Consider the following 26,314-nt stretch of genomic DNA (forward strand, 5'->3'; position numbering starts at 1 on the left):
CATTAAGTATACTGATTCAGTTGGAATTGAAATATAAGATAAATTTTCTTCATCTTAATAACAAAGTTTAGTCTTCAGAAAATTCAATCTCTAAATAAAGTGTATAATTGAAGTTTTTAGATTATCATTGAAATTGGTGCTCATTGATTGTGATGGAGTCTGCAAACTGTGTTTTGTTTGTGCAATAATTACCACTAGAAATCCAAACGAAAGCAAAAAGTGCACTCTCTTTTACGAGAAGGGATCACTGTAATACAACTTTTTGGGTAAAATGCAGACACACTTTTGTCTAGAAAAAATAACTTTTATGATGAATTGAGTCCCAAACATAAAATGAAACATACCAATATTCGTGCTTGTTTCTCCTTGGAAGAGTTTTTCAAGGAACCCATAAAAATGAATGGTAGTACAACGTTACAAGCCATGTCCAATCCTTTAGAATTAACTTGGGCCATAGAACAGAATACAGCTCACTGGTCCCAAATGCAGCTTGACTTCAAATTCTTACATTGCTGTATAAGACTCTATAATAATTAGTCTCTGAGAACTTGAAGTCATAAAAGTGTTAGCTGAAAATGTTAATTAAAAAAGAGAACTCCATGGCTAAATCAGCCGATTCTCAGAGAAAGACATTAGTCGGTGAGGTCAAGTCGGTTTGTGGTCTGGTACTAAGTGTTGGTCCAGGAGAAAAGTTAATTTTTCCTACAGACTGTAAGTTGATTGGTCTTAGAAGAGTGATAGCCATAACTCACAAGAAGAATAAGGCCTAACTCACATGTCAATCCTCCCAATTTCAGTGGGAAAAAAATAAATCAAAAGAGCACTGTGATATGCATGCTGATTAATCATCATTTTTTCTGCCTCTTAGAAAATCTATTAGGATAAGCCCAAATAATAATTTTAAAGATTCTTAATGGACTCAGAACAAGAAAATTAATTGAATTAATCTTAGCACAAAATGTCATAAAGGAGAGCTTGTCTCATCTAACTGTCAAATGGAATAGACATTCTCAGGTCCAAGCATCAATCCTCCTCAGGTGTGTCCTCGGAAAAGCTGACTTTAAAAATATCATTAGAGTTTCCTTTTGTTCAGACTCCTGTGGTATACTACTTATTAGTAAACCCGGTTTTCTTCAGATATAGTGACAATAACAGAATTATACTCCCATGTTCTTTGAAACAGTTGTTGGAGAAATGATAATAATCATGGCAAGCAAAATGATTCATGGTCAAAAGATTTGGAAAATTATTGCAATCTGTATAGTCCTCTTAGAGAATGGCAATACAAAGGAGCATCTTAAATGTTCAGTCCTCATTTTAAAAAATTACATAACATTAAACACTGTTTAATTAAGTATTTCCAAACATTGTTTCTATAAAGTGTAGAACAGTTGTTCCCAGGACACATGATAACATCCAAAAATACAATATGTTTTAGAAGAGTGTTCTTGTAAGATACTGAAGTTTATTTTTTGCTTTTGCATTTTTTTAAAACTTCCATATTCTTATCTTCCTAACTTTGATCTGGGAAAATGACGTTAGTTCTTATTTGTTAATAATATTTTTATTAAGTATAATCAAGGGACTATAAACTGTGTATATTTAGTTTACAATTTGATAATTTTTGACATTTCTTCACATCCATGAAACCATTATTGCAATCAAGATAATGAACATATTCATCACCTCAAAAAATGCCTACATGCCTCTTGGTAATCTCTTGATTCTGACCCAGGCAAACACTGGTCAGATTTCTGTCACTATTCATTTGATTGACTTCTAAAAATTTTCTGTAGATTGAATCGTACATGGATTTTTTGGTTGTTTGCTTTTTGGTTTAGGTTTTTTGGGTGAAGAAAAAGGTCTGGCTTATTTCACTCAGCAGAGTTATTCTGAAATTTATCCATGCTCTTTATTCATTTTTATTGCTAAGTTTTATTCCATCACATAGCTAGATATACCACATTTTGTATATTCATTCATCTGTTCGTAGACATTTTTTTGCTTGGTTTTTTTTTTTAGTGTTTGGTTGTTACAAATATATTTCTGTGAACATTTATTTATGGTCTTTGTTTGGACATCTGCTTTTGTTTCTCTTGGATTAATGCCTAGGAGTGGAATGTCTGAATCCTATTGTAGAAATATGTTTCACTTTTTAAGAAACTATCAAAATGTTTCACAGAATGTTTCTATCATTTTACTTTCTCAACAGCAGTGTATGAGGTTTCCTGCTTCTTCACATTCTCGCTAACACATTCCAGGACACAACATTTTAATTTTAGTTATTCTGATATGTGTATAGAGCTAATCATGATTTTGATTTGCATTTCCTTAAAGATTGATGCTGCTGCTTATCTTTACATATGTTTTTTTGTCATTTACTTATATACTTTTGTGAAGTGTCTTTTCAAATCTTGTGGCCATTTTTTTGTCCATAAGTTGGGCTTTTTGTTTTCTTATTAAGTTTTGTGAGTTCCTTAGATATTTGAGTACAAGTCCTTTTTTAGGTTTATGCTTTGCAAATATTTTCTCCAAATCTATGGTTTGATTTTCCATTCTCTTAAGAATCTCTTTTGAAGATAAGGTTTTTTAATTTTGATGTTTATTTGTTTGCTCTTTAAAAATTTGTTCTGTGGGTGCTGTCCCTGAGATACATGCATACAAACATATATAACACAAGGTCACAAAAGTTTTCTACTATATTTCTCCTAGAAATATTCTACTTTTAGCTTTTACCTTTAGATCTATAATCGATTTTGAATTAATTTTTGTATATAGTGCAAGATGTGGGTCAATAATATTCTTTTTTAATATGAATATTCAAATGTTCCAGCACCAATTTTTTAAAAAAATTGGTCTTTTTGCACTGAATTGCCTTGGTACTTTTGTTGAAAATCAGTTTCCCTTTTATATCTGGCTCTATTTCTGGACTCTATCCCATTATGGAGAGTTATTTGGCTTTCCTTTGTAAATATCACATTGCCTTGATTGCTGTGCTTTATGATAACATTTGAAATAGATAGCGTCCACATTCCAAAAGTGTTCTTGTTCAAAGTTATTTGCTACTTATGGTCCTTTGCATTGCCATATAAATTTTAGAATCATTTTGTCAATTTCTACCCAAAAAAAGCCCTCTGGTATTTTGACTGGAATTAAATCTATACATCAATTTGAGAAAATTGATAGCTTACAAATATTGAATCTTCTTACACATAAACATAATATATCTGTCTGTTTATTTAGGATTTCAATTTCTCACAGCAATGTTTGTAGCTTTTACTGTAAAGATCATTCACATTTTTGTCATATTTTCCCTGAAGTAGTTCACAGTTTTGATCCTATAGTTAATGGTATTGTGATTTCTGTTTTGATTTTTAATTGTTTCCAGCTGGTGTATAGAAACATGATTGATTTTATTGTGTTGATCTGAAGTCCTGCAGGCTTGCTAAACTTGCTTATTAGTTTCTGTGGCGCTCTATTATTTTTGACACATAGAAAATAATGTAATTTTCAAATAAAGATAGTTCTACTTCTTTGTTTCTGGTATGGATGATTTTATCTCTTTTGCTTGCCTTATTGTACCAGCTAGAATGTATAGTGCCACGTTGAGTGAAAGCAGTGAGTACAGACATCCATGTCTTGCCTGTGACTAATGGCAAAGCATTCAATCTTTCCCCATGTTGGGTTTTTGATATTCATCTTGCTCACTGTTCTCCCAAATGCACACATGAAGTGTTCTGGATCAGAGATGGATGTGCTAATTTCCTACCTCTGCCGTAATAAAGTACCACAAACTATGTGGCTTAAAACAACAGAACTTTATTCTCTCACTGTTCTGGAAGATAGAAGTTCAAAATCAAGTTGTCAGCAGATTTGTTCTCTCTCTGAAAGCTCTAGGGAAAAATTAGTTTCAGGCTTTTCTCTTAGCTTCTGGTGTTGCCAGGCATCCTTGGTATTCCTTGGCTTATAGATACATCACTGAAAATCTCTGTCTTCTCAGTCACGTGGTGTATCTCTGTCTGTGTCACTCTCTTCTTTTAGAGACACCAGGCCTATTGGATTAGCGTTAAACCTAACAACCTCATCTAAACTTGGTTACGTCTGCAAAGATTCTATTTCCAACTAAGGTTATATTCACAGGTACTGGGGGTTCGGATGTCAACACATGGTTTTGGAAAACACAGTTCAACCTATCACAACTGACTTATGCAGATGCTTAATTTAATCCATTTTGTATGTAATGTCCTAGTTTAACTTTGAGGTTAGCAGTATTTCCGTGTGTGGGTGTCCATCATAGTGGCCACCTATTTACTGACAGCATTAATGATAGAAAACTGCCACCCGAAATAGATAAGCCAACAAATACTGGCAATGTATTTTGTTTGATTTACGCTGTAACTTTTTAAATTTTTTGTCAAGGTTTGATAATTCAGAAATTTCACATAAAAAACTAGATGTCATATTAAACTTGAAATATCAATGACTGGGCAATAGTGGTTCTTCATTACCTTGTTGCACCCATCAATTGAAAGTCATAATGACTGGCACATTCAGTCAGTAATCTGATCTCCAATTGACTATTTTCACTATTCATGTATATTGCTTTTTAAACCAAATCTGCTTAATATCCCCATGTTATCTGCCTCAGCCTCATAAACATATGCTCTTTACTGTAAACTGCACTAACCTATTTGAACATCAGAACAACTTTATAAAACCAGTATGACAAACCTGCAAGAAGACAAGGCTCTGAATGAGGAAGGTCATGTTATATTAATCTTTATAGACAACATACTCTATATTACAGGGTCTGATATTTGTCTTTTTAGTGGCGGTATCTTCATTTATTCATAAATAAAGCATTTACTGGTGTTATCTCATAACTTCATACTTTATAATTAACAAGCCCTACCTAGATGAGTAGAGAACGGTTGCAAATATAACAATAAAGATGCTGATTTGCATTCTATTACAACAGTTGTTTTCCTAAATAAAATGTATTTTTACACAAACCTAAATGGTTATCAGTATATAGTAAATTCTCTGAATCCAAGTAGCTAAATCTATTTATTAGCTTATTTTTAGCGTTTTTCCAGGTACATTCACTTTACTTCATTTTCAGGGAATTTAGCTGTCAACATTGAAAAAATTTGACCTCAGATGCTATGGACAAAATCGTTTATGACAGAGAATAATAGTGACCATTTAAAAATTCTTGGAAATCCTTGCAGTGTTTACATCAACAAATTATTCTATTGAATTTAATTTTTGTTTACTTCCTGTACACAGGTTAGTGTTCTTAGGTAGGGATATAGAACATGCAGACGTAGAAAGATGCAGTGAAAAAAAGAAAAGAATGGGCTTTGGAATCAGACAGACCTAGTGGTATTTGCTAGTATGTTACCTTAATAGAATTATTTTACATTTTAGCTCCAGTTTTATCTTCTCTATAAAGGAAATAATGTTATATGCTTTATGTTATTTTTGTAGTATTCCGCTTGATTCTACTCCAACAAGTAGGACCTTGCTGTCCTGGTGATTTTCTCGCCTTCTGTTCATCCATTGTTCTACACTGACTCTTTGCAGAAAAATCATTTTCTCTCTCATCTAAGAAAATAAAGAAAATAAAAGTTCATCCACTCCGTCTGGATCTATGTTAAAGCCTTCCCTCCACTCAAAGTCATCCTATTTGAAACAAAGCAAACAGACAAAAAGCTAGTCATTGTCTTAGTCTGTTTGGGCTGCTAAACAAAATACCACAGACTGGATAGCTTACAAACAATAGAAATTTATTTCTCACAGTTCTGGAGTCTAGAAGACCAAGATGAGGATGCCAGCATGGCCAGGTAAGGGCCCTCTTCCAGGTTGCAAGCTTCCTATATACTCTTATGGCAGAAGGGCAAAGGATCTCTCTGGGATCTTTTCAATAAAGACACTAATTCCATTCATGAGTGAAGTCTTTACCCTCAGGACCTAATCACATGCCAGAGGCCCCACCTCCTAATACCATCACATTCAGTATTAGGTTTTCAACATATGAATTTGGGGATCCACAGACATTCAGATCAAAGCATTCTGCCTGTGGCCTCCCAAACTTGTTGTCCTTCTTTCATGCAAAGTATATTCATGTTTTCCCAATAGCCCCAAGTCTTAACTCTTTCCATCATCAGCTCAAAAGTCTGGGCCAAAAGTCTCATTTAAATATCATCTAAATCAGATATGGGTGACATGATCCATCCTAAGGCAAATTGCTCTCCAGCAGTAAACCTGTAAAATCAGACAAGTTATGTGTTTCCAAAATACAAGGGTGGGACAGGCATAAGATAAACACTTCCATTCCAAAAGGGAGAAATAGGAAAGAAGGTAACAAGTCCTGAGCAAGTCCAAAACCTTAAGGCCCACTGAAGTGGAATTCCTGCCTTCTGGACACACTAGGGAGTCTCCACTCCCTTAGCTTTGCTTGAGCACAGGCCGCATAGTAGCTCTCGTGGGTTGCAGTTGCATGCCTACAGCTCCCCTGGGGTGGAATTGCACACTGGCGGCTCTACTAGTCTGGGGTCAAGGGGATGGCCACGCCCCCATGTCTCCACTGAACATTGCCCTAGTTGGGCTCTCTGCAGTGGCCTCATCTTCAAGGCAGCCCTCTGTCTGGGTATAATGTCTGCAGTCCTCAACAGCTGGATCCCTAGAAATCCAGGTGGAGGTGGCATATCCCCATGGCTCTGCTGGCAAAGGGCAGGACTTACCTGACTTGTTGAAACCCAGGTAATGCCCCCTTTTACTCCGAGCTTTATTAAAATATAACTGACGTGTAACATTGAGTCAGTTTGAGGTGTACAATGTGTTGATTGGATGCAGTTACATACTGCAAAATGATTACCACTGTGGCCTTAGCTAACATCTGCACTGTGTCACATAAATACCATTTCTTTTCTTTTTTTTATGGTGAGGAAGAGTGGCCCTGAGCTAACATCTGTTGCCAATCTTCCTCTTTTTGCTTGAGGAAGATTGTCCCTGAGCTAACATCTGTGCCAATCTTCCTCTATTTTTTGTTTGTGGGATGCCGCTACAGCATGGCTTGATGAGCTATGTGTAGTACCATGCCGAGGATCCAAACCCACAAACCCCGGGCCAGCAAAGTGAAGTGCACAAACTTGACCATTGTGCCACCAAACCAGCCCCAGTACCATTGTTTTTTTGCAGTGAGAACATATAAGATTTACAGTCTTAGCAACTTTCAAATATACAATACAGTATTATTAACTATAATCAGCATGCTGGACATTAGATCCCCAGAACTTGTTCATCTTATAAGCTGGAAGTTTATAGTCTTTGACCAACATCTCTGCTTTTCTCCCCACCACCAGCCCCTGGTTATCACCAGTCTAGTCTCTGTTTCTATAAGTTCAGTTTTTGTAGATTCCATGTAGAAGTTAAATCATACAATATTTTTCTTTCTCTGTCTGACATTTCGCTTAGAATAATGTGCTCAAGGTCCATCCATGTTGTTGAAAATGGCAGAATGCTCTTCTTTCTCACGGCTGAATGACATTTCATTGTACAATCATGAATCACTTAATGATGAGATGTTCTGAGAAATGCATTGTTAGGCATTTTCGTCATTGTGAGAACATTATAGAGTACACTTACACAAACCTAGATGGTATAGCCAACTACACACCTAGGCTACATGGTACTACTCGTATGAGACCACCCTCGTGTATGCAGTCTGTCATTGACCAAAACGTCGTTATATATATATATATGCACACCCTGTATCTTCCAAACTCTTCCAGCCTCTATCCATTACCCAGTTCCAAAGCTGCTTCCACATTTTCAGGTATTTGTTACAGCAACACCCATACTTCCTGGTACTAATTTTCTGTTTTAGTGCATCTGAGCTGCTCTAACAAAGTACCACAGACTGATATCTTATAAATGAATATATTATGATCCCCTTTCAACTCCCAAACGTGTTTCTAATTTTGTTCTGCCATTCTTTATTAATTTACTCAATTATGTGACAAAAATCTGAAAGATAGTGATAGGAATCTCCCAGCTCACAACTTCCCTTATTAATTCACTTAATCTTGTATTTTTTCCCTCTAAATATGGCTCAAATATATCTTCCCCTCTTCTTTTCCACTGTATTCATTTAACCTATATCTTTTTCTTCTGTGCTATGGCTATCATCTAACTGATTTTCCTGTCTTCATTTTTTATTCTCTCATATTCAAATTGTTACCAAAGAGAATTTTTTTAGACTACGAACCTTGTCTTGTCATTCCCCTGCACAAAACATGTTCTAGTCTTTTGTTTTCAATAACAGTGGTCTTCAAGGAAGGAGTCATGTGCTCTGCCAGTTACTCATGTCAATCTATTGTGGTACAGAGATAAAATGATGGAATTTATCTCTCTGTTTATTTTTCTTCTTTTGCTTTTTAGAAATATAACCTCAACTGTCTACATTTTTGGATATAAAAACTTAAAAACAGTTTTCACAGTCCCCCAGCCCTGGATCAAGTCCATATTCTGAGTTTTCTATAATCTATTCCATCCATTCTGTACCTTATTTCCCTGGGCATTCGGAAATAAACTTGCATTTTAATTCTAAATACTTCTTCTGCCAAATAGAAATGGTATATGTCAGGTTAATTACAAAACTGCACATCTGTTTTTAAAAAGATAGTTTTTCTAAGGTGTTTAGTTTTTCTTTCCACAAAAGGAAAAACACAATTAACATTCACAGAAAAAAAAGAGAGTTTCTTTTATTTTCCTTGGACTTTTTTCTCGACCTTTAGGAATATCATTCTATGAAGGAAGTACTCTCCTTTCTATATATTACCCAAAAAAAAAGTTTCCTTTGTGAAGAAATATTGTCTGTAATAGGAGATGTGGTTAGAGAAAAGGGCATAAACATTAAGGAGGTAATATACAATAAATTTAATTTCAAAGTTGCCTGTTAGATATCTTCTGATGTAAATGACAGATACTGCGTTTTCTTAGGTAAATTTCAGGTAATAATAACATTTGTCTTGGACTGAATCCGGTTTATTTAGATCCTATCTTCAAGTCACAAAGGGCTTCTCATTTAACACTCTCCAAATATATCCTGGTATCAATCTTCTTGTCTTCAAATCTTTCTTCTTATCACTAGCAAATCATTCCTGGAAGAACTAGATGTCCCAATAGATTCATCAACCAGTGAAATGGAGAATTTAGATTCTGCCTGATGAATATCTCAGCTCACCTCCCCACTGAGCATACAAATATCCCTCTGCCCGGGAAAGAAGCACTCATTGTGCCTCACTGCAAAGCCACACATTCTTAATACCAAATGTTTTGAAATTTAAAAACAAAGGACTTATGCTATTATCTGTGGGTTTTTTATGAATAAAAAGTTAATTATTAAATAATGAATTTGGTCACAGAAAATTTTTGATAGCTAATAAGATCTCCCTGTTTTATAGTTTTTTTGTTGTTATGTCTCCTTGTGATATGTTATATAGACAATCAAAATAGGCATATTACTAACTTCCAGATTTATGTGATCTAAGGAAGATCAGCATCTTTCTTCTAGAATTAGTGTAATAAACGGTTGTGATAATTTTGATAGTACATTGATACACATAGTGTGAAATTAAGTTCACACTTAACTCATATCTGCATTTCTCTTTAAAGGCCATCATTCACAACTAAAAATTATTTGCTGAAGTGAGCATGTAATAATGTTAATATTTTTAATTTTTACTCCTTGAGATCATTTTAAATCACTTTTTGATTAAGAATCTCTGAAGGACTCAATATGCAAACTAGTAAATACGTCAAGGATATTATCATCATTGGCAATGTTCACTATTGTATTGAATGTCGATGGTTTGATTGTAGCATTTAAGTTTGAGGAATACCATGTCTGTAATTAGCATTAAGTCTTTTTAATAGTCTAGGCAAACAATCACATTCTATTAAATTAAAATAATAATGAGACTTTTATGAAAATTATTTTAATTTATTACATTTTGAGTATTTCTGTATTGCTATTAATTCTTTTTAAAAATAAATATTGAAATTAAAAAAGAAATATATTTTAATGATTTACCTCTGAATCGGTAGAAGTAATATACAATTGATTCTACATAATGTAATATGTTTATATTTTTATAGTTATATAAAGAAGATTAAAGAACCATGACCTTTTCCTCAGGCAGTAGTAAACAATGAAAGAACTCACATCTGACAAAAATCATAAAGTCCCCTTCTCGAGCATATGGACAAGCAGATGGATCATTTTTTGATCCCACTAAAAACATGAAAAATGTCCAGAAAATATTGGTAACAATCACAGTAAAACGAGGATTAGATTTCAAATCTGACTGGTATATTTACAAAATAACTGAGAGAATAAGAAGTAACCGAGGGAATAAGGGTGGTTGTAACTCTTTAAAAATTCAGTAATTTGGAAAGAATTTTTTTAGACAAAATTTTTGATCATAAAGATCACATCTTTATGTTATACAGTTGACAGAACAAGAAATCAAATCCATGAATTCTTTTTGAGGTCAGTTTTTTTCCCATTAGAATGGTTTTCATCTGTAAGATTCTTTTGTCTCTGAATGGTCAGTGAAAACGTGACTATTGCTCAGATGTGACAGAAGAAGAGAAATTTAATGGAGTATACTCATACTGCTTTTCCGCATCCTTCTCTTAAACCCACACAAGAATGGAAAATTTGATTAAAAAGTGACTTCTGTGAATGTTGCTAGTGTGTTTCTCTACATAACGGCATAAAATTTTTCCTGTTTTTTCAGCTTTAAAATTCATTATCTCAATCACCTTATCTCTCCACTGAAACGTGAGACAATTTGACTGAAATATTTTGACATTCTGCTAGGTTTTAAGGACTGGGGAAACGTCCATGGAGAATATTGCAAACTGATTTTACATACTTATGTCATCCTCTTGAACCATGTAATTTTAAAACATCATTTCATTTTGTTTAGTATTCAAGGGAATTTTACTTTTATAGGTTGTGGAAACTCAGCAAGGAAAAAAGGAACGTTACTGGCTGTGCTTTTCGTCCAAATAGAAAATAGAATCAACAAAATATTCTCTGCTAAGAAAAGAACATGCAATTCTGGAGATGAAGAACAGTGGACCACTACACACCATGATGCCTTGTTATCATTTCAATGGCATCTTACACCCATAGCAAGAGAACTGCCAATGTATCGTGTCTAACATCATTAGACATTATTCACGCAGAACATCCGTATCTATAATCAAACCAGATAATGCATTCACTTCTTTTTTAAACTTTTAAATAAAATATTTAATATCTACAATATTTTAAAAGAGTGTAATGAATAAAGTACAGTAAAATGATAATTCCTTTATCCACTGACTAGCAGAATCTCTTTTGCCCCTCTCTGATTTCATTTTCCTCCCTCTGCTACTGAGTAAACAGTAAGATGAATTTTGTGTCAATAATTCCTTTGTTTTTCTCTATAGGTTTACAAAATTGTATCTGGAATCCATTTTTTTTTTTGGTTTTGAAATTGATGTAAATAAATTGATATGGATACTTTTTCCTTTTTTCCCCTGAGATCATTGCAGTTGATTATGTAGCTGTAATTCATTCATTTTTACTGCTTTATAGTATTACATTGTATAACTGCCACATTAAAAAAAACCACATTCCATGATATGGACATATGACTGATTTTCATCGAACTCCCTCCCATTCTTTTTCTATTTTGGTGGACTTGTGTGAGTCTCTCTGGAGTGAATGCTAGGAGTAAATTTTCTAAATAATACCAACTTTTTTTCCAAAGTATAAGTAGAGATTTCACATCCATCAGTAGTACATAATTAGGCCATTGTCCATAATGTTGCTAACTTTTATTGTCAATGTCCTTTGTTTGTAAGGGGTGTCAAGTTGAGTTATCTAGTTATTAATAAGGATTAAATTTATTATATTTTTATGGAATAGTTATTTCCTCTTCTATGTAGTGCCTGCTCGATAATTCTTTTTATTTTAGGAATCAGTTTGCTGGGTTTTTGCTTAATGATGTAGAGCAGTTTTCTAGTCTTTTTTCTTCTTGTATTTAATGCCTCCTGATCCATTATATGTTATTTGTGTTGAAAATATCAATATGATATGTTACTTGTGTTCACTTTCCAAAAAATAGTGAATTTTGCTAAGCAAATCGTTAAATTTAAATTAGAATTTATCTATGCGTTTCTCTGCCTTTGGGGACTTTTGTGATATACATGGAAATTTTACCTACATTGAAAGCATAAAAACATTCCCCTCATTTGTTTTCTACAAGTTTTCCTTTTAGAGTTCATTATTTAATCCACCTAGAATTGGAGACTTACTTTCTGGTGTATGATGTAAGGACCCTTTTTCTTTTTTTCCTATATGTTCAGCCAATTATCTAAGCGCTATTTATTGAAAAGTTCATCTCGTTTTGCTAATGCCACCCCTGTCATATATCAGGTATCCACATATGCCTGAATTTTTTTCTGGTCTCTCTGTTCTGTTTGAGTAGTCTACTTGCCTTGGTAATGCCAGTACTGTACTGAAATAACTCCCCTAGTGTTAAAATTACCTTTGCTGTGTGGAGGAAGTTTGTCCTACTTACTCTTCTTGTTCAAGTGTGTTTTGACTATATTTGAATCTTTGCATACTCATACACATTTCAAAAGTGGCTTGTTAAATTCTTAAAATAATTTGGAATTTCCTTGAAGCTTATGATGAATTTTGGGGAGAAATGGGATCATTACAATACTCAATCTTTGTTTTTCAAGGATGTGAAAATAGAAAAACTTGCATATAGGGGTATACAGATTTAACACTCTCATTTTCTTTCTTGTTAGTTGAAGATTTTATTATGACTAAGTTCTTTTTTTTTTTTGATTTTCTTTTTTTCTTTGTTTGTTTGTGGAAGATTAGCCCTGAGCTAACATCTGCTGCCAATCCTCCTCTTTTTGCTGAGGAAGACTGGCCCTGAGCTGACATCCATGCCCATCTTCCTCTACTTTATATGTGGGACGCCTACCACAGCCTGGCATGCCAAGTGGTGCCGTGTTTGCACCGGGGATCCAAACCGGCCAATCCCAGGCTGCCGAAGCAGAACGTGTGCACTCAACTACTGCACCACTGGGCCGGCCCCAGTTCTTTTGTTTTAATCTCAAAGAATGCTTTTTTCTTTTGCCCTAAAATGAACGTTTTTTGTGTTATTAGTAGCACAAATAGCAACACACCAATCATTTTCTGTATTTTTGACATTTTTTCAGTTTTATGTTTCAGGTAAATCTCTTTTAAACAGTTTTCAATTATACTTTCTAATCTAACATGACAATTTTTTGCATTTAGCTAAAGAATTACTTCTACTTATTTTATTATCATCAATAATATACAATATTTGATGTTGGATTAAACAAAAAACTATCACACCTAATATTGTGAATTTGGGCATGTTATAAATCCTCATGGGAAATTTTCTTTTTCTTTTCTCTTTATTTTCCTCCTCGTGTCCTAGGAGCAGAGGGAGTTGTTATATTTCTACTTCAACATTGTTCTGAAACTGTAGCCCTTTCAGTGGGTGTGTGTGTGGGGTTGTTCTTTTGCTGTCTGTCTGTTTGCGTGCCTGTTTCTTATTTGGTGTCTCCCCATGAGAAGGCCCTGGGATTTGTCCTCAGAGATTGATCCCCACAAGTTCATACGTATTAATATGCAGAATCACTGGGAAATACCTCATAGATTCCTATATGGCTCACTCTCCTATCTGAATATTTCGTACCTTGGTACCAGCTCCTGGGTGTGTCTAATATTTTACTCTAATATTCTCCCCAGAATTTGAATTGCTTTGTGGAAACCTAGTTGGCCCTATTTCTGGAAAAGGAATTCTATTTTTTTGTATAGTTGTGCATATTTGTAGTATGTATGGACAATAGAACAACCATTGTAATTTTTCTTTTAAAACCACAGAAAATCAATTCCCACTTGTAACTTTTACTTTAAAAAATCGAATACTAAAAGCATATTTGAAGACAATATCTATTGCCGCAAAAGTTATTTTTCCTACTCAGTTGCATTTCATTTAATATAAAATATTAAAATGATAAAAATTGCTGAAAGTATTTTTCTAATTTTAAAATTAACTAAATGTATGTCTCTAGATCTCATAAATAAAATCATTGATTTTGCTTATGCTATACTAACAGCAGTACTGTTTTGATGAAATTACTTATATAACATAATTAATTCCTCATCTTGTCCAATTTACTCCAAATCTTTTGTAATTATTTCAGCATTAATTTCAAACTATTGCCCTTTCTCAACTTAGCATTTTAAAATAATTTTTAACACTTAATTAAAAACATTCTGGATTAGTCTTATCCTATCATCGAAGCAGACTTTTTACAGCAGAAATTGAAGGGACATATCAAATCTCAGTCTTGTTCCTAGCACCCAAGCAATACCAACTTCCAGCAAAGAGGCAAATACATTTTTTCTTCCATATTGCTAAATAGTCACTGTATTTCTAATGATCACGACTTTCAGAATTGAGCTTATTTAATTTAATGCTCATGTAGGTTAAAACCACATTCATAACTATATTATTTTACTCTTCAATATTTTTTCCCTCAAGAGGTCAGCATCTATGGATTTTCAATTTACCGTGAGGCAGGACCCCTTAGAGTCTTGAAATTGAAGTCCCAAAGATCTTTTTTATATGACTTATATAAGTCAATATTTACTATTTTAGAAATAAAAAGAAAATTTTTAAACTAATTATAATTTTGCCATTGTTTTACTTTTTTTCCCCTAATCTCTTTAACGTTTGGCTTAACAAAAGGCAGATGGATTATCATATCTGCTTCTACATTCAATCTGTTATGATATACTGTTTAGGTGAAGTAGATGGAAAAAAATCTGGCTTCACTCAGATATGTAGTTGAGAAAGATGGCAGTTTAATCTTTTTTTCAGATAATTGTGAAGCTTTTTGATATTACGCTAAAAGTCAACAACTGAAAAATCTTTTATCTACTCATGATTTTGTAACATTATGCCTTGGTCACTGGAGAAATATTAGTTCACTGAGATGTGTGGATCTTCCAAGTATTGAAAAATTTTATTAATAAAGAATCAGATTTTCTAATATTACCAATAGTCTCATCAGAAAAGTCTTTATGAATTGGAAAGCTGTCAAACTCATGGGGATAGATACAAGTTATTCAACATTTTAATTTTTGTTTGAAATATTGAATCTAGCAACAAATACCATGAGTTGTTTTCTTTAAAGTGTCAGGCTCCTTCTCTTCATATTCAAGGAACCGTCACAAGTAGGCAGATATAAGTAGCTACAGTTTGTCTGACCACTAGGTCAAGTAAAAATAGTATTCTCTGAAAAAAAGCAGCTAGTTTAGCTCACAGCTCATAACTCAAAACAACCACACATACACTTTTCCTGGAGATGAGCATCACACTTCACACCACAGCAGAAATGCTTCATATGTGTTTCCTATTTCTTCACAATGAATATGAAAATGATATGTACTCAAGGGTACACATTTATTTATATATTTTTCCTTTATCTAGGAGAAAGTGAGCTTTTTTACCTTCCTTCCTCCCTCTCTCCTTTCCTTTACTTCTTTCCTTTCTCTTTCTCTCTTTCTTTCTTTCTTCTTTCCTATAAGTGTATAGGGTTGAAGAATATAATAAATCTTAGTACAGTTGGGAGCCACTTCTTTGATTTATGCTAAGGAAGTAGCATTTATACCAACCATTGTCTTTTATCATCAATGCCACTGTCAACACAGTGAAAACAGTAAATATAACATTTAATAACTATGAAAATAGTTTTGACCTCACACGTCTCCTGATAGGGTCTCAGGGATCTCCAGGGGTCTAGGGATCAAACTGCAAGAAGCACAGCCTTAATGCAATTTTCTCTGTCACAATTTTAGTATCCTAGACTTTATGTAAATATGTGATATGGAAAAACAACATAAAATCTGACATAACTTAGACATTTTTAATGAATAATATTATACATAACATAATTATGGCTCTCAGTTATTATGTGCCTTCCAATGCTGTGAAAACACATCGAAACAGACTGGCCTAGTTATTGCTCTGTGAGCCCTTTATGCCAGGGCTACTAAATCATTGTCATTTAAGAACATAATTAGCACATCTCATTAGCTAATGAAGATAATGACCATTAAAATTCTTTCCCAATTTATGGTTTCCCCTTTATCACAATTTAACAACAATGTCGTTTCAGGGTAATAACAAACTTGGCTTACAAATGACCCTTATACTAATGAACGAGTAGCACCTTGTATCAAGGAGCAAAGGGTTATTTATTCATTGCACTCCTAATTATATTACATAGTGGAGTGGTATTGCTGATGACTTTCCGATGTGAGTTAGTCAAAATGTTCTGTTTTGTCATTATTATGTTGCAAGTACAAGTTAAACTTCTGAGTGTATGACTTTTTGTTAGCAATCCTTATTGATGGAATAAGTCAGTTTCCACATTCCAAGTATCAAAGTAAAGGATGCATTATAATGATCAATGCAAATAGATTATAAAAGCATTTCTTAAGTAAAGTGCCTTATTTTTAAATTCAAAATGCTCTATTTGTTGAACTCATTTTGTTTTTCTCAAAATTTGTTTTGCCTGTCTTAAAGTGAAAACACTAAAAGTATCTGAAGTTTAAAAAAAAAGTTCTACTGAAAAATATTAACCTTCTCAAAAGGATAATACAGAAGGGAAAAATCTTTGGAGGTTGCTAAAATAAATGGAGTTACATTTAACTATGTAAGTCAAAAAGTGGAGTTAGAAATTCACTCATTCATAATATCACTTTAAAGGTAGTTTTATTGGTTTTCTATCATTGTGAACAAATTACCGTAAACTTAGTGGGTTAAAATATTTATTTGTTATCCCATAGTTTCTGTGAATCAGGGGTCCAGGCCTGAGTTAGCTGGCTCCCTTAAGGCTAACAATGAGTTGGTGGGGACTATGATGCCATCTGAGGATCAGAATCTTCTTCTAAGCTTATTCTTTGTTGGCAGAATTTAGTTTCATGCAGCTGTGGGACTGAAACCCCATATTCTTGCTGGCTGTCAGCCAGGCATCTCTCTCAATTCCTAGAGGTAGTCCTCAAGTCCTCAGCAAACATGGCGACCTACTTCTGCAACACTAGCAGGAGAATCAACCTGCTGTACAGGAGTCTGATGTAACTTAACAATCAGGAACTGACTATCCTGTCATATTCTTAGGACCTGCCCACACTGATGCAGAGAGGATTATACAGGGCCAGTACAGCAGGGCAGAGAAATCTGCTACCATCTGACTTTTAACAATTCAAGATCTGACATGCAAATTATATTCACTCCTTCCAAGGTCCCCATGAGTTTTATTCCGTTAAAACATCAGCTCAAAGTCCAAAATCTAAATCAGGTCCAGGTGTAGACGGGATATATTCTATGCATAGTACATGTTTTCTGGTATCAACTATGTAATATTCATATGTACCTGCTTACTATTTTATCATAAACATTCCCCCTTGTCCTTAAAATCTTCTGAGACATAATTTTATTGGCTATGTATAACCATACTCTAATTTTAAATATTTTATATAATTTTCAACTTTCTCTTCCTCACAAAAACTTCTCTAATAAATCTTTCTGTGGGTAAATCTTTGCCTTAATTTCAAATTATTCCTGTGGAAATTCCCCAATAAATTGACCCCAAACATAAGCTGATGTATCACATTTCTACACATGTTTATGACTCAGCTGACTCATGGAGTGTATTATTTTAAGTCCATTCAAGGCAGCTTCTAGCTCAAAGAATCAGAGTTTATCAAAACAGAAAAGATAAGTAACTTGCTGACAGTCGTTCAGCTAGTATATACCTAACCTGGGTTCTTAAGCAAATAATCTGCCTTCAGAACCTATTGCTTTCCCACCATATGTTCAGTAAAGTTGCAGAGTGTATGGGCTTATTGCAGGTTGACTTACCTGTGAAGAAGACTATGAAATGGAGGTTAATGTGCAGGAGATTAATTGCCCAGTAATATTTACATGAAAATATCTGTAAAGAAAGAGAAGAAAAAAGTAGGATTGAGCAGAGGAAGAGGTAAAGTTTTGAGGTAATTGCAAACAAGTCTGAAAAGACTACATGGGGAATTCTGATAATGGAATGACCCTTTAGTACTTCCGAAGAGAAGACCAAGTCTTTATGATGACGAAGTCTCAGTGACAATCAGTTATCGAATACGTGCTTTCCTGGGAGGAGGACATGACCTGAGGAGAGGAGCTTACTTCAACAGAGATCTTCAAATACATTTTTTTTCTGGGATTCTTACTGATAAATTATGATTCTTAAAAAAAAAATGAAGAAAAAGAAAAGCACGAATTCTTACTTTGAGTTGACATGATTCTTAAAAGACACAATCAAAAAATTATATCTTCATGCTTAATGGTGAGAAACTTGAAGCTTTCCTGCAAAGATTAGGTATAAGTCGAGGATGTCCCCTCTCACTACTCTTTTTCAACATCTGCTTAAAGTTCTAGCTAACATAATAAGAAAAAAAAGGAAATAAAAGGTACAAAGATTGGGAAGGAAGAAATAAAACTGTCTTTGTTTGCAGATAACACGATTGTCTACATAGAAAATCTGAAATCATTTCCCAAAAAACTTCTGGAACTAATTGTGATTATAGCAAGGTTGCAGGATACAAAGTTAATATACAAAAGTCAATTGCTTTCCTATATACCAGCAACGACTAAGTAGAATTTAAAATTAAATATGCAATAATATTTATATTAGCACTCAAAAAAATGAAAAACTTAAGTATAAATCCAACAAAATATGTATGAGATCTAAATGAAAAAATCTACAAAACTCTGATAAACAAAATCAAAGTAGAACTAAATAAATGGAGAGAGTCCATGTTCATGGATAGGGAGACTAAAAATAGTCAAGATTTCAGTTCTTCCCAACATGGTCTACACATTCAATGCAACCCCAATCAAAAGCCCAGAATTGTCTAGCAAGTTACTTTGTGAATACCACCAAACTAATTCTGAAGTTTATATGGAGAGGCAAAAGACCCAGAATACCTAACATGCTGTTCAAGGAAAATAACAAAGTTGAAGGACTAACACTAATTGACTTCCAGACTTAATGCAAACCTACAGTAATCAAGAAAGTGCAACGTTGGTGAAAGAATAGATGAGAAGATCCATAGAACAGAATAGAAAGACGAGACATAAACTTACCTCCATAAATATAGTCAACAGATCTTTGACAAAGGATCAAAGGCAATACAATGGAGAAAAAATAGTCTCTTCAACAAATGGTTCTGGAAGAACTGGATATCCACATATAAAATAATGAGTCTAGACACAGACCTCACACTCTTCACAAAAATTAGCTCAAAATGGTTCACAAACCAATACAAAACATACAAAACTATACAACTTTTAGAAGATAATGTAGGAGAAACTTAGATGACCTTGGATGTGATGATGACTCTTTAGAAACAACATCAGGGCACACTCCATGGGAGAAATAATTGATAAGCTGGATTTCATTAAAATAAAAAGCTTCTGCTCTGCAAAAGACAATGTCAAGAGAAGGAGAAGACAGGCCACAGACTGGAAGTAAATATTTGCAAAAGACTTATCTAATGAAGGATTTTATTCTAAATATATAAAGAACACTTAAAACTCAACAGTAAGAAAATAGTCTGATTAAAAAATGAGCGAAAAACCTAATAAACATCTCACCAAAGAGGACATACAGATAGCAAATAAACATATGAAAAAATGTTCTACATTATATGTCATCATGAAAATACAAATTGAAACAAGAATGAGATACCATACACTGGAATCTATAAAACACTTAGAAGATCAGACCCTTATCTTAGAAGATAAGATACATGAGATATATTCTACATAAAACAGCCAAACTCCAGAACACTGACAACAGCAATGGTGGGAATATGGAACAATAGGAACTCTCATTTACTGCTGGTGGGAATACCCTCACTTTGGAAGACAGTTTGGCAACTTCTTACAAAACTAAACATACCCTTACCATACAGTCCAAAATTACAGTCCTTAGTGTTTACCCCAAAGAGTGGAAAACTTTCCACACAAAAACCTGAACACAGAAGTTTATAGTAGCTTTATTCATAATTGCCAAAACTTGCAAGCAACCAAAATGTCCTTTAGTGGAGGAACAGATAAATAAACTGTGGTACATCTAGACAATGGGATATTATTCAGCACTGAAAAATGAACTATCAAACCATGACAAGACATGGAGGAAACTTAAATGCATATTACTAAGTGATAGAAGCAAATCTTCTATGATTTGATTTCAACAATATGATGTTCTGGAAAAGGCAAAACTATGGAAATTATAAAATATTCAATGTTTGCCAGGGGTTGAGGTGTATGAATAGTCAGAGCTGAGAGGATTTCTAGTGCAATGAAGTACTCTGTATGATACCATGATGATGGATACTTGTCATACATTTGTCCAAACCAGTAGAAAGTACTGTATCCAAAGTGAACCTTATATAAGCTATGGACTTCAGGTGATCATAATGTGTCAGTGCAGGTTCATCAATTGTAACAAATGTACCACTCTGGCGAGGGGTGTTGATAACAGCTATGCATGTGTGGGGTGGGGCGTATATGGGAAATCTGTACCTTCCCTTCCATTTTTCTGTGAACCTTCAACTGCTCTAAAACAATAAACTCTTAATAACATAAAATAAAACCAGAAGATTATAGTATTGTTGTATTATGCTGCAATACCTCTTTTTCTATTATTTTTGGGCAACCTGCAGAGAGTTCAGTTTTTGTAAATATATAATAAGCCTATAATTTAGGGAGTCAATTGAAATCCATTGGACTGCAACATAGTATGAATAGCTTTCTGCCAGTCACCTCTATAGTAAGCAAGAATATATTTTATGTGACTACGTAAGTATTTTCTAACATATTCCTTCTCTAGTTAGAAGTATACTTTATAAAAATTAAGAGCTTAGAAGTGCAAATGAGTACTTGAAATTATCTCTAAAATACTTGTTACACTTAAAAATATTAGGCACATAGGAATAACTGAAATAGAGACAAGATTCTGTGATTTAATGTGAAAGAGAAATATATGTTTCTTAATAAGGACAAAATATTATAAATCCTTTATAGAAAGTATTTGACTGGATTGTTCCTTTAGATTTCAATAAATGTACGCAACATAGAAGATGGAGTTGTTATTCACGGTGATATCTCCTGGTTGACAGCATAGTCTTCAAGATGCTAACAACTATAGGGGCTAGCCCCGTGGTCGAGTGGTTAAGTTCTCACACTCCATTGCAGGTGGCCCAGTGTTTCATTGGTTCGAATCCTGGGTGCGGACATGGCACTGCTCATCAAATCATGCTGAGGCAGCATCCCACATGCCACAACTAGAAGGACCCACAATGAAGAATATATAACTATGTACTGGGAGGCTTTGGGGAGAAAAAGGAAAAAAATAAAATCTTTAAAATATGCTAACAACTATAAACTAATTTTCTTTTGCCAGATTTTAAACAGTTAAATTAGGGGACTGTGTCACAGTTAGAGTCAGTCCTGTGCATTAGCCATACACATGAAAGAGAGTGCTGCTTTTTCTGTGCTAGCAGTGGAGCAGAGATGAATTGATCAGCCATATGCTCTAGGCCTCATCTCCAATAGACCCAGGCTGACCTTGGCAGAAGATGTAAGCCACACATGAATAGATCTCTGTGTGCTCACACGGGAGTTTCTCTCTAATAGAATATTCAAATTACTTAATTTTGAAAAATTACTCCTTGGAAACCCTTGTTGCTCCTCCACTCAAATCAGGCACACATGAGTGGTAGTGGTACCACGCATCAAGCACTATCAATGAGTGATTCTCCCTCCTAACAGCAGGGCACCTGAATATTATGTCATAACTAGTTCCTAAAATCAAACTTAGAAATCAATCACACTGGGTTCCACCTACCTCTTATTTTAGGAAAGGCCATATTGAAACGGTTAGAGCTCCAAAATATAAGCAAGAGAGAACACACTTATAGGCAGTTTAGGGAGCCTGAAGCTTCTGAGTAGTATGTGTGCCAAAGGAATCTGAGAGTTTTTGCTTTGATAGATAGGTAGATAGATACATAGATAGGTAGGTAGGTAGATAGCTAGATAGCTAGATAGATAGAGGATTTATAGATAATTGAGATCTTCAAACTACTTCAAATCTCTTTCTCCTCCTAGTATTTCCAGGACATCACACCACATTTTCCTTTCTCAAAGATTGCTCCTTATCCTTATTCTGACCTTAAGGAGCTCAATCTTTAACTTTCATTTCCACTTATAATCCATCCTTATGTTATCACTTTCAAACTCGCAGTATGTTACCAATAGTTTTCTTCAGCTCCAATATTTCTTCCAGATGTCAAAGTCATCTATCTTGACATTTCTCCTTGGATGAATATCAATAATTCTTAACCCCTTCCTGTCGATTTTTTTTTTCTTTTGAGGAAGATTAGCCCTGAGCTAACATCTGCCACCAATCCTCCTCTTTTTGCTGAGGAAGACTGGCCCTGAGCTACCTTCCTTGACCATCTTCCTCCACTTTACATGTGGGACGCCTGACACAGGATGGCTTGCCAAACTGCACGTATGTCTGCACCCGGGATCCAAACTGGTGAACCCTGGGCCGCCAAAGCAGAACATGCGAATTTAACTGCTGTACCACCAGGCTGGCCCCATTGTTGATTTTTTTATAGCAATTATGATGATCTGACATACAATAGATATTTACTTATTAGGGTATACATTTTTGCTACTCCACCTTTCCTGCTCCCCAAAATATAAGCACCACATGGCCAGGTGATTTTATCTCCTGTGTTCACCACTGTATCCTCAGTAGAAATAATGGTATTTAGCAGATAAATTCTCAGGAAATAATTGTCAGATGAATAATCTATCCCTGTTAACTTAATCCTAAAATATTTGAGGCATCTGTTTTATCTTTACAAATGTCATTTTTAACATTTTAGGAAATAGAGGTCATATCAAATCACATTATCAGCTAAGGACTTCTTAAACTGATTTGATCTAATAAGAATTCTTATGCCAATTTGCTTTTAGGTTCTGAAAAGCCTTCATTACCCTCTAAGATCACACACTTGTCTTTCGTTTTTCTTCTTTTAATGTTATCTTTTCAGTATTGATACTTCAATGCAACTGACATTATGTTGTGCACATTATAAGATGAAAACATATTATTAATTTAATTAAATTCCTAATTATCACAATCCTAGAATAATACACCTCCCACTGACTTACAAAACTCCCTTGTTATAAACATCACATTTTAGTTTACATTAAACTCTATTTCTTAATTTTCTAGTCTGATTTGTCTTTCATATTGTATTGGTATCACAGTACATTCATTATTGAACTTATAATACATATTATTAATAATTACTATTATCACCAATATTTTATCATTATTTAACATCACTACTAATACTTTGTATTTTAATATTGACTGTGTATTAGACACAATACTAAGTGCTTCAAATGGATCATAGCACTTAATACTCAGACCTCTACGAGGGGCATATTTTATCTATCTTAATTAGTTGAAGTAATAACAGTTCAGAGAACACAACTGAATTGTCCCAAATTACACGGTGCACAACAGAGAGAAGTGACATTCTAATTGGAGTGTCTGTCTCAAAAAAAAATGCCCCCCAAAAATCTAACAGTTCAAGCCCCTCCATATTTTACCACTTCAGAAAGTGTATTTGCTCTCCATCCCCGTTATGTTTTCATAAAGTGGATTCTTGATTGGTATGGAGAAATTTTTAATAGCTGTGTTTTATATTATTTATAACTATGCATACATTTGTATGATATGTGTTGAAAAGTTTTTCATATATTTTTCTTTTTCTTCCCTTCAGAACCCATTCACAGCAGTTTATAAGAAGAAAATATAACGCCAAACATTCTTAAAGTGAAGCATAAGGTAAATTTTTCTCCGTAATTTCTGTTATATTAAAAATGTGATGGAAATAAAATTATTGTCATATGGTTTCTCTGAGGGATCAGAGTCCTCCCTCAGGACACTACAACCTTGATGATGTTGGAAACTGAGCAAGTCTGGGTTTTCTTATCATATAGGTTCAGAATTTATTTGTGTCACAAAAAAAGTGTGTTTGAAAATGCCTTTTTGGATGCAAGAACACATAGGAGTAAAAACAAACAATATACAGAAACTGTGTTATGAAAGGTTTTGTGGCATACATGGCTTAATTATCTTAATGATAAATAAACTACTTTATTACAAATAAACCAGACTTTACCTATCGTCATGAGTGTACTTCATCATTACAGGAAAAACAGAGTGTGTGTGTGTTTGTGAAAAAATTCACATCATTTTCTATGCCCTAGGATGTGAATTAAAAATGCATAACTTTGAAAATTAAAAGCTTAATGCATAATTTATTATTAAATTATTTATTATGTTTCTATTTTACAGTATCATCCTTAAGGTTGTAGGTAATTGTAAACAGAATTATATTTACACAGAATCATTTGCTCTGCATGTGGGAGCTAAATTCCATCACACACCTTCGGAAAGGGTTGTATTAGAGCTGGTAGAATATCACAAAATTTATCTTGTAAGGTAAAGCTTAATTAGACTTCTAATTTTAGTGCAAGTTTTAGGTCCAATTTAATCAGAGATCTATGCAATGTAAGGGGGAAGAATACGATACGGTTCACCAAGTGAATTTAATCTAAATTCATTTGTCAGATTAAAACATTATTGCAACTTATAAAATAAAAGAGAGAGAGAGAACTGGAAGAAGAGATTTTACACTGATTGCCTTTGCCCGTTCAAGCCTAATCATGTCTTTATGTGGACCTTATATTAAATGTCTCTTAAACTTTGACTCATAAGTGCTTCATGAAACTGTATTGTAAAATATAACGTTCGAGGGCTTAAATATCAAGACAATGTCTGTATTAATGAATGAAGACAGACTAAGGATTAATATCCTTGAAAGAGGCAATTTTTGCTACTGCGTTGGTTACTATGTTTGTAATTTTCCTCTCACTCTACATCCTTTTTATTTAAATCTCTGGTTTACATCCAGCAGTGTCCTACATAATATAGACTTACTTTTCAGAAGAATGTTCATACTCTACTGCTCTCCTGTAACTTATAACAGGAAACCTTTCATCTAAATTTTCCTCAAAAGACAATTTTCAGGAAGACACATGTCTACCTTACATTAATGATCAAACTGTCTTCATAATATAATTCAAAATACACCTGTTGAATGATTAGTGGAGTCGAACTGCAAACTGCATTCTAAGTTATAAAATAGTTAAGGGCTGTTCCGTAATTTTGAAAAATTATCCCCAGGTTAGTAGACAATCAGATAAATAATTTTTATTTACTTAAATGAAATGAATGTGAGTACATGATTTATACATATTGACACTCAAAATTGATCTCATACCATTTTCAGTGGATTACTTTTTCTTTTACAATTATAGGAAAATTAGGTAACTCATGTTTACCTGATTAAGTTATTCAATATTTACTCTTCCCTTTGCTCGTCTCAAAAATGTATGAATATATTTCTATTCTATAAATTTCTGCAATTACTATTTTATGCAATTTACATTAGAAAAAATATATAATCTGTCTGCTGTACTCACTTGATAGTAGTTTCAGGTTTTTTTTTCCATAGGTCTTTCTCAGTCCAATAAGAATTCTTTATATGATTACATAAAGAAACCCAGTAAATTGTCTAAAGGCAATATGTAATAGTTTGTATAATTCTGTACTCATTACCATGGCTATATTTTACATGTGACTAATACTGAGGGTGCCGAGTAAGTTATTGAGGTTTGTAAACTCATTTACTCCTTGAAATTACCCTATGATGTAGGTATGATTATTACTTTCCAGAACTCGATAAAATGGAAATGGCATGATTTTTATAGGACTTTATACAGTTATTTAAAAATAACAACTAAAACAAAAAAAAATGTGATTATATTAAGTTCAACATTTGCTTACACTTGTATTCTTAAGTATAGACGAGTAAAGCTTATCAACAAGTGATGCCAAACAATCAGCATGGGGCCTCCTCCTACAGTGGGCCACCTGGGATTGATTTGCTTGTGTGTGTTTGGTTTGAACTGGCAAGAACTTGGGATTCTAGTTGCAG

At 33.9% G+C, this 26,314-nt stretch overlaps 1 protein-coding gene across 4 annotated transcripts in view; it reads left to right on the forward strand.

Moving 5' to 3' along the window:
- Positions 1-26,314, forward strand: part of CDH18 (cadherin 18) — a 903,322-nt gene that overhangs the window by 227,863 nt on the left and 649,145 nt on the right. For all 4 annotated transcript variants that reach the window (XM_070245958.1, XM_023625812.2, XM_070245959.1 and 1 more), the window contains exon 2: positions 24,032-24,096. The gene's annotated coding sequence lies outside the window, so the exon portion shown is untranslated. The remainder of the gene's footprint in view (positions 1-24,031; positions 24,097-26,314) is intronic.

Source organism: Equus caballus, chromosome 21 (genome assembly GCF_041296265.1).
Source record: "Equus caballus isolate H_3958 breed thoroughbred chromosome 21, TB-T2T, whole genome shotgun sequence".
Lineage (NCBI taxonomy): Eukaryota > Metazoa > Chordata > Mammalia > Perissodactyla > Equidae > Equus > Equus caballus.